The 10,059-nt window shown below is 39.4% G+C and overlaps 1 protein-coding gene across 1 annotated transcript in view; it reads right to left on the bottom strand.

Moving 5' to 3' along the window:
- LOC118324932 (protein kinase C and casein kinase substrate in neurons protein 1-like) overlaps window positions 1–8,884 on the bottom strand; it is a 33,355-nt gene extending 24,471 nt beyond the window's left edge. Inside the window, exons 1-2 of the mRNA XM_035657441.1 lie at window positions 8,714–8,884; window positions 2,820–2,956 (exon numbers count right to left, since the gene is read on the bottom strand). The gene's annotated coding sequence lies outside the window, so the exon portion shown is untranslated. The remainder of the gene's footprint in view (window positions 1–2,819; window positions 2,957–8,713) is intronic.
- Between the last annotated feature and the right edge of the window lie 1,175 nt (window positions 8,885–10,059).

The raw sequence follows: 10,059 nt of genomic DNA on the forward strand, positions 1-10,059 counted from the left end.
CTTTGAGTGGTCGGAAGACTTGAAAGGCGCTATACAGGTACAGGTCCATTTACCATTACCGACTATTTCATGATGATCCTGAGGAGGACATGAATGTTTGTACCCAATTTCATGGTTTCATCCAATAATCCACTGCCAACCCATAAATCTCAACCTCATGGTGGCGCTAGGAGAAAAGTCAAGGGATCACAAAAGTCAGTAACATTCCTCCTTTGGCGATCATGAATGTCTGTATAAAATTTCATGAAGGAGTGACCGTCATTGCCTTCCATAGAGCCACAATGCATGCATGGCTAAAACATTTTATGAATGGGGAATCTCATGTTCCTTAAATACTGACCACCAACATTGCATCAAGCTATTGCCCTCCAAATGCAGCTAACAAGCCAATTATATAACAATATATTAGAAAAGTAAAATGGTGGGTTGGAAACAGTGTCAGTGCAATGAAGACCTCCTTGATACAGTTAAATACAATAAAAATACAATCATGATAGCAGAAAATGAGAGGACAATACAAGCAACAACACCAGTTTGCCCAGAGACAACTGATTGTCCAGACTATAATCATCTTACATCTCTATTTATACCCACCTCTAATACCCAGAGGCCATTTAGGTAGAGTAACGGACTGATTCCAGTGACAGAGACTGGAGACTAAAAGCAAGCAGTAGCTCATTAAAAAACATTGTGTAACTTGTATTTGTATCTATATCATACTTTGAATTGGCACATACCTGTAGTGTTTATTTGAGGCAGTCTTGACAACAGATATCGCCAATTTGGCTTGGACAGTGAGTGATAGATATCATAATTATGAGCCAAACTAGTGCTGGTGGTTGTTAAATAAAGAAGGAAGGAAAATAAATAGGTCTGGTGTAAATGTTTCTATGTGCGAATTGGCAAACCCGCCTGAAGGCATAAACAAGCCACTAAGCCTGGGCGAACTCCCCAGCTGGCACGAGGAGGGAGCAGCGATCAACTCTAAATCTGACTTTAAGAAATTAGAATATCACTATCCTACTTTCCAACTTTTTATAGGCCATGCAAAGTGTGGCTAAGTGCAGATAACAAATAAATCGAATAAAACGGTTAGTTTTATTTGATTACTTGTGCTTTACACATGATTATTGGCTTCATGGCAACCACAACTCAAGACTGTAACACATACATTGTATTTCCTTTTCCTCAATGGAGCTGTTATGTACTGTACTGTGTCAGTTATTGGCCATGTTAGCCATATGCACAATTTATATTTGTTTATATATTTATTTATCTTCTATTTGTATCGATTAAATTTAATTTAAATTCAGTATAATTATTTGTATAGCGCTCATTCATAACAAAAGTTATCTCAGGACACTTTTCGAATAGAGTAGGTCTAGAGCGTACTCCTTAAAAAATGATTTACCCAACAGTTTTACTAAATATTATCACTCTGTGTACTCACTCATTATTCTTGCCCTTTTGTAATCACTTTACATTTTCAATACCTCCATTAGCACACTGTGTATTTATTTTTATTCTTATGTTTTTATTATTTTATTCCTTTTTCTGTGTGTCGTGTATAAACTACTGGATGCTTACATTTCCTATGGGATCAATAAAGTGTCTTGTCTGTCTGTCTGTCCGTCATCACTGCAAATATTGCCTCTTGATTTACCTAAAAACTGTATAGAGAAATCAATTCTTTACTTGAATCAAAACACCTAAAAAAAAGCTTGGTCCAGTGATTGAAAGACATTTTAGTTAATGAATAGTTCATATCTTTTGCAATCATTAAATAATTCCATGTTTATAATGCTGAATCAAATTAGTACATTTTGTCCTTAATTAAATATCTGAAAATAACAATTGAAATCTCCTGATCTGATCAGCCAGTTTTTGGTTAAATGGTTATATAAAAACAACCTAAAGAATAGAGGCATTTCTACAAGTCAAAGTTGCAACGTGATATCAAATGTATATTTGTGGAGGTAGGAGATTTAGTTTTACAGACCAGGAAGTAGAAAGTAGAAAATAAAAGACTAACAGGTATACGACTCTATACTACTGCTGGTGATATTATTTTCTTTGCAGCTGTATTTCTTGGTGGGGTTTTAAGTTCCTGCTGAACCTTTGAACATACTTTGTTTACCTACAGTATAAACACACTATATTCTTCTGACCCAGCTTCCTCTCCCAGTCCGAACCGCACAGGATCCCTGGAGAGGCCTTACTGAACTGGGCCATCATGTTCTGATGAGCCTTCTTGCACACATACAAACAACAGTCTATGCTCATCAAACAGCTGCTTAATCTCCCTGCTGCAGCGGGTTCTGTCATAATGCCCACAAGACAAAGAGATCAAACAGGGAAATCAATAATCACTCCTGAGTTATCATTCTGCCCAGTGAGACAGCCAGAGCTACTCATAGTGAGGTAATAAAAGTAAATTCTAGGATAAGCTCCTCTAAAAACAAAATAATAGCTAAACTATTAAGGGAGTCGTGTTATTTCTACCCAGAGTGGATACAATCGACTGTAGTTAGAGAGCTGAAATACAACCCTACAGTAGCACTGTAATCCTATACATCATGTTTATCAATAGAGTACACACTCATGCACAGAGCAGTCAACATAAAGAACAATTCAATATAAAAGTCTCAAAAAAGAAACAAAAAGGACTTCCAGTTAGCCCACTGACAGACTAGGACACCCTCATGAAATATTAACAGCATTGACAAAGAGCTATTAATTACCACAAGTGGTGGGTTTAGCATGATAAATTATACAAAAGGTCCTTAAAAAGCCCTCGAGTCTGTGCGAAAGCCTGTTACCTGTGAATGAGGACCAAGCAAGACGATTGTGGAGAACGGACAGCAAAAGAAGCAGGTACAACTGACCTTCTCCACCAATGGGAGGTCAGGTTTCCATAAACCTTAGGGAGAGCTGTTGGTCCCCTGCAGGAGATCACCTGTGCCAAGAAAAACAAAAAAACATGAGATGTTGAGGGTTAGTCCATTGAGCATCAAGTAACAGTAAGTTTAAGTGCTGCTAAATTGCTCTTAATGTGAATATAAATGAAAATCAGCCCAACACGTTTGAAACAAAGTGTCAAAACAGCAATTATCTTTACAGAGGCAAAGACATTAAGAGATTAGTTGAATTTCATTTCGAACTATCATAATCAAAGGGAGATTAGTTAACTCTGCCGCCATGGGAAGTAAAAGATTTAATAACCTTAGCCTCGTCTATTCCTTTACAGTTTTACACTAATACACCAGCTGTTGTACAAACTATAAACCAGCCAATGTTAAGGTAAGTAAGGTAATTATCCACTGTATGACCTTAATGGAGTGAAAAGACAATGACATTGCTGTGAAATCTGCAATGGTTTTTAAACAATATGTGGCAGCAGATGACATGTTTCACTAATATAAGATGAGCAAATAATAACACATATATTCAGCATTTATTTTAAAAAGTGTGACCTTTCTGCTGTCACTAACACATACCACATATTAACGGCATGCAGCCCACACAGAGTACAACATTCATCACATACTTCACCCACACTCCAAACCCTTAAACAGCAGTATACTGCAGCTAGTATTGGTAATATAAAAGGTATACAACAACACCGCAAGTGCTGAATCCCACCAAAACTACCGATAATAAACTTCAAAAAGGTAGCAGCCTATTTAAATGTTTTATTGGGTCATATTATATTATCCTTTTGTTCAAGATAAACATGTGGCTGACGTAGTCAATTAACATATATTTATTTAGGTTTAAAGCTTATAATTGGTGTGAGAATGAAATTATCACTTCATATCTGTTTCTTGAAACATCCTTTTTTTTGCTACTGTTAATAGTTTAACTGGATTTACTGTCTGCAAGTTTAAATGTATGTTTAAAACCACCATACCACTGTCCTGATAACATGATTGCTTCATGGCATGTTTAAAAGAAGCCTGAACGGTATATTGGAAAGATCTGCAGTTTGATATACCTTGAAACACATTTACAATTAATTGATTGATATCAAATTTACTGAGAAAAAGCAAAACTGCAAATCAACAATCACTGGTTCCAATTTCTAAAATATGAGGATTTACTGCTTTTCTCTGTTTAATGTAATTGTAAATGGAATATATTTGGATTGTAGACTATTTGAAGGAGCTTTGGGAAGGCGTGACAGCATTTTTCAAAACAATTTAATCTAACAAATAATCGACAAATTAATCACTAATGAAAACAACTGCTGGTTGCAGCTCTAGCTTAAACATCATGCTCATATCACCATACTGCCATCTTGTCTTCTTTTTAATACCTAGACATTTAGTCTTGAATGTTAATGAGGTTATAATGACTTCAATTCAGCGTAATCTCTATAATGAGACTGACACAAGTTTGCCTCCCTGTTATTCTCTTCTCTGCATTTGTATTGAATTATTTGTGTTTCCAGTCATTGCTGTAGTGTGACTGAATGTCCCCTGTGCAGGCTGTACCCACCCTCTCACCTGGTGTGTGTGTGTGAGATATACTTCTGCAGCTTATGAACACATTAAGCAGTTTAGATATGGACTGAATTTTCAGGCAGAACCGTGATGAAGCCAACCCATCAAATGAAGCAACCTGAGCTGTGGGCACCATGGGATGCCTGACAACGTCCACCTCTTCTTCTTATGGTGCAAATTTATGTTAAAATGCTGAGTCATGGTCACTTTATGCCACTGGTGTTTTTCATCTGACTGTTCATAATTCTGAAGGATACAGAGATCAGCAGACCCCTAAAGAAGAAATCCCAGCATTGACTGTCATTTAACAGCTAGCTGCGGTCTGAAAAGATTAATTGATTATCAGAAATGTAATTATTTATTTAAGCAAAAGTGCCAAAAATGATTCCTAAATGTGAATATTTGCTAATTTCTTTATCATTTACAGTGAGAAATGAAACACCTTTTTCATTTTTTAGATGGTTGGTCACACAAAATCACACATTTGACGACATTTTTCACATTTATAGAAGGATTAATTGGTTAAATAATCGTTAGTTGCAGCCCTAGTTTCTGACCAATAATTTCAGTCCTAGCAACACACGCACACACATACCATAATGACCTCCTGTACTGTCCAGTCAAGAAGGCAACATTAAATCATCTGTCTCTCTGTCTCTAAACATGTCAATGAGGAACACACCCTCTAGTGTTCAAAGCAATGACCTGAAGTTGCTGCATTCGCTGGGTCAGCTGCCACCAACCAATGCATAAACAAAACCTGTTTATGTTTACCCATTCACACCAGTTGTACACGATTCATGCCCTGGATTGGCACACCGGGACTCCATTTTGAATTGCCCAAAAGATTATGACACATACTAGGACAGTGCTCTGCCTCAGGTTGAGCCACATGATGATGATTCAGAGTAGGCAAACACTGACGAGATGTTGTGATGACACTGCATGAAAGGCACCATAACATGTAACTCATTTGTACTGTGCTATGAAAAGAAACAGACTTGAGTAGAAAACTGGAGAAACATCCACTCATATGTACCTTCTGTATATAAACTTACAGTAAAAGACTTCATTAATGTCCAAATCACATTTGGTGAATTAATTGTTCATAAAATAGGCTGCATCGTACTTCTGTTTATCTCTCTTTAGCAAAATAAAATTAGATTTCGTTTGTGGTGCGAGAGGGGCCGTGGATGCTTCTGATAATCTCCAATGTCATAAATCTTCCACCAAGGATAGAGTCTTTCCCTGTGTGTGTTCTCCTCTGCACTGAGAAAAATGAGACACTCGAGCTGCCCTTCAGACTTTCTGTTCCTACGTTGCCTCTTTTTTCACACCTTGTCAGACACCACTATCTCCTCCTTTAGCAGAGCAACAGCAGCCTTTAACCCTTTCATCGACAAGCACATTAAAGAGGTTTTAGAAAAACAACAACTATTTCACACATTGTCCTTTCTCTTCCTCACGCATGATGTCTCAGGACTACCCACAAACACCAAAGACTGACAATGTAACATAACAACAATAAAAGGTCACCGACATGAGTAAACACAGTGTTCCTCCGTGTGAGATGTATCGAGAGAGACGCGACAAGAATCAGATCTAACTGAAGCCTGTTTTGGGCTGCTTGGGTAAAGGTTTGCATCTGAAAAGTGAATTAGACGTATCAGTATTCTGCATCAGTTCCTCCATTAGTCCTCACACTGCCGTGATGCATTGTAATGCCACATAACAACCAAGCATGTGTGGGAGGGGAATCTAATCTGAAACAAAAATATCGTTATGCGTTAAGTAAAATTGATTATAGATTTAACTGACATGTAATTTGATGAGAACAAAGCAAACCCTCACTTGTCAGAGACACTGCACCTATTTTAGATATCTCATATTTAATAGAAGAACAAACAACTAAACCACAATAGCTTGAACTGCAGTGCTTTCCACAAATCCCACGCTCCTGTTAATCCTTTGTCATTTGATATGTACATGGCCAAAAGAATCCAAAATGAAGAGGAGTCGGATTAAAAACTACCTAAAACCATTTAGCAAAACTGCCTAAAACTATTATTTTCACTTCTAAGCTTACTATACACTATGCTCCCTATGGCAGATAGCATTCATGTCACAACTACAGTTTCTTTATTAATGGTTAAAGATAAGCACAGATCAAGCCAGTGGTTGCATGAGTGCAAATGGTAATTAAATTCCTGAGCAGGAAGACGCTGCCTCGCTGTAATCAAAAACAAAACAAGTCGAGCATGAAAACACAAAATGAACAGTACCACAGACGCACTGAAGGCACTACAGTACGTTAGAGAGGACATACCTGTGGTTAGAAAATAAACACACAGCCTCCAAAGGCAGAAGGAAGAGTAGTTTGTGACTTAATAAATAGCTCTATTCCCCTCAAGGACACGGACAAGCACAGACTCAGACTATTACTCAATGACAGTTTTTTATATTTGGTGCTACAGACAGTCGGTACCAAACAATGTTGAAGTCCAATACACTAGACCCAAATTTAGACCTAGACAGGCCGCTGCTACAGACAGACTCACAAAAGAATCACAAAACAGAGACCAGGTCCCACAGAACTTGGAAAAAGTGAAATTCTGATAAAATATTCTGCCCTGAAGAAGTTCACTGTGATACCCTTTCAACTCTTCTCCACCTGAAGACTGAGGGACTCTGCTAATAAATAGCAGGTACTCTTTAACTCCCCGTTTCCGCAATACAATTGGATTACCCCCCCTGACAGTATCATCTTGTCTTCTCTGCAGCCTCGTGTCAGGCTCTCTTGGGGGCACCTTGACTGCTGACAGACACGCACTCGAGCAAACAGTGGATTCAGCACCGCGGACAGCTCCAAAACCAGCTGAGGCGCTTCACAGCGAGCTGTCTGTCATCCGCTACGTCACCATGAGGATGAACAAGCTGCAGGGTTTGACACTAAAAAACAACAACAACAACAAAACCAAAAAAAACACACACACACATACAACAGCCCTTTAATCAGCCGTGCATTCTCTATGGATTGTGGGTGGAAATTTACGGGCACGGCTGGGTGTTTTGCTAGAAGACAGGAGCTTGCAGGGGCTCTACGGGAACTGAAACACAGCGCAAGATAACATCTCCGCTGCTAAACGCATAAAAAAAAAAAGTGGCCGTGAGATACTTCAGTCAGCAGTTAAGCCTGGATGCATTTCAGCTCGGGAGCAGATTTGATGAATGATTAAAAGACCACATGCACCTAATCCCATGTAGAAAACAGGATGCTCCTCCTCTGTGGTGCTGTTGGTTTGTCAGAGAGAAAAACAATGACGCTAGAGATGGCTCCTCGCTGTGCTCTGACAACCAATTACATAACGTCAGAGCGGAGTGCTCTCATTAACATTCGCGTCCATTTCACCGCGAAATCCTCAATAAAAAACCTCCCTGCCTAATATCCAGTGCATATGTGACGATAAAAACCCACCGTGTAGACGCAGCAGTGATGATTACGAGGTGTTTGATCGACGTACTTCACATTCCTACTCTTATTTACCCATTTGACGCATGGAAAGGAACATAAAATGGCAATTCTTCCCCCAAGCCTTGACCACCATCTCCATCTACTATAGTGTGACATGGCAACACACTGTGATATTACACTGACAATTCCTGTGCTGATCTCTCTGTGGAGGGTATTTAAGCACATAGCGCATTGCATTGCTGATACAATTTTGGACACTGAGGTCAAATTTGCTCATCCTGGCCAAATCGAAGGGCAACACACACAGCTGCATTGTAAAAAAAACAAAAAAAACAACACCCTGCACCGTCTTGTAATTTCACAGGAAGTAAGAACATCAGGTTGATTGTGCAAAACAAAACTAAACGACTCAAGGAAACAGTTTCGCTTGAGAGCAATGCCTGCAATAGTAATCCAAGATGATGCAAGATGGTACTCTTCACCCTTGGTGTATGCAAACAACGGTACATCATATGGAATGACGCATGCATAATTCGACATTGCTATAGCTTTAGTATTGCAAATTGATCTACAGTACTTAGGTCGGTATGGCAGCAGAGAGGAGATGAGACATGATTCAAACGATGGGAAACGATGCGAGATTCCTTTATCTCTGCGTCGCCCTTTGCTAAGAAGGATGCTCAGCTTCTCTGTGCAGCAATGTGGCATCAACACGGAGCAGACACACGGACTGACTTACCAGAGATGCTGCCTGCTGCTGAAGTGCACTACTACCCAACAGCCAATGCTGCAATTTATTCAGTATTTCCCCTTGCAGTGACAGAAGGTGACCCTGCGTTCTCTGCAAGACTCTGCATCCACTAGATCACGATGCACGCAGCAAGGGGGAGCTCCACGGCACAGGCGCGCGTCGGGGGGATGGCCCAGCGATTTCCTTTCAATGGACGACAGAAATAGGACGCAAGGGAAATGAGAGAGCTAATGAAACTCGGAAACAGGACTTTTCAAATTCCCCTCCCAACATTTACCACATGAGCTTTTAGGGGAGCTTCGCCAGATTTATCCGCATCTGCAGGTGGGAGTGGGTCGTTCACATTTTTGAGCATTCATGAGCATGGGAGTTCTATGTTTGTCATATTTGAGTCCGTGGAAAACATTTTTCATTATACATAACAGAGCATTTCTAAAATAATATCCCAGTTAATGTTTATCATTTATAATGGGGAGAGCCCCAAATGTGACTTCCACTTCCCAACCAATAAGGAAAGCGCATGGTGAGAGGGGGCGTCACCGCTGTACTTGTCAATCACGCCCACATTGCACTAAACTGCAGGGGAGGGAGATGGAGTGTTTTTGTCCTTTGGCTGCCTAACAGGCCTACTGAATCTCCATCCACTGTTTCAAGTACACAAGGAAGATCTGTTCGCCTTCTGGTTTCTATGGCTGTGCACAATTCTTACATTCTGCACCAAAGAACTCTCTCACTGACAGTAAAGCGCTGCATTATTACACTCTGTGGTCCAGAAGCGTTGTAAACAGAGTGGTGACCAAGCAAGCAACCCAGAGCTGAGAGACATAAAGATCAGATTGGACACGTGTTAGGAAACATGGTGAGGTGAAAGTAATCTATGGGTTTGGGTCTGTTTTTGGGTTCATGTTTGGATGATCCAAGGTCAGATTTACATGTTAGCTTGCTTAAAAAAAAGGGGGGGCGTTGAATGGAGTTAGATTTGCTCATTAATGTGGGAATTCACAAGCACTATAATCACAAAATCTAAATAATGGTGTTTTATGGGTTTATATGGGATTTTTATATGTGATCTAATCACTGCATCACAGGCCTCTTTCAGTAAAGTAAATAAGAACCAATTTTGAATATAAAATGAATCTTATCTTTTGTTCTCTTTATTTACTCGAGAACATCCTTATTGTTATTTGTAAATTAATTATTACATTGAGGTTTGAGGTTTTGATATAAACAACCACATGCTCACAGTGCCTTCCATTACCCTTCCCCTTTTTAGTGCACTTTGTATCAATGGAAAAACCACAACCTACAACACAATGTGCCTTCATGTTTTTGGG

Source organism: Morone saxatilis, unplaced genomic scaffold, assembly GCF_004916995.1.
Source record: "Morone saxatilis isolate NCDOM2014 unplaced genomic scaffold, NCSU_SB_2.0 Contig15, whole genome shotgun sequence".
In the NCBI taxonomy this organism is placed as follows: domain Eukaryota; kingdom Metazoa; phylum Chordata; class Actinopteri; family Moronidae; genus Morone; species Morone saxatilis.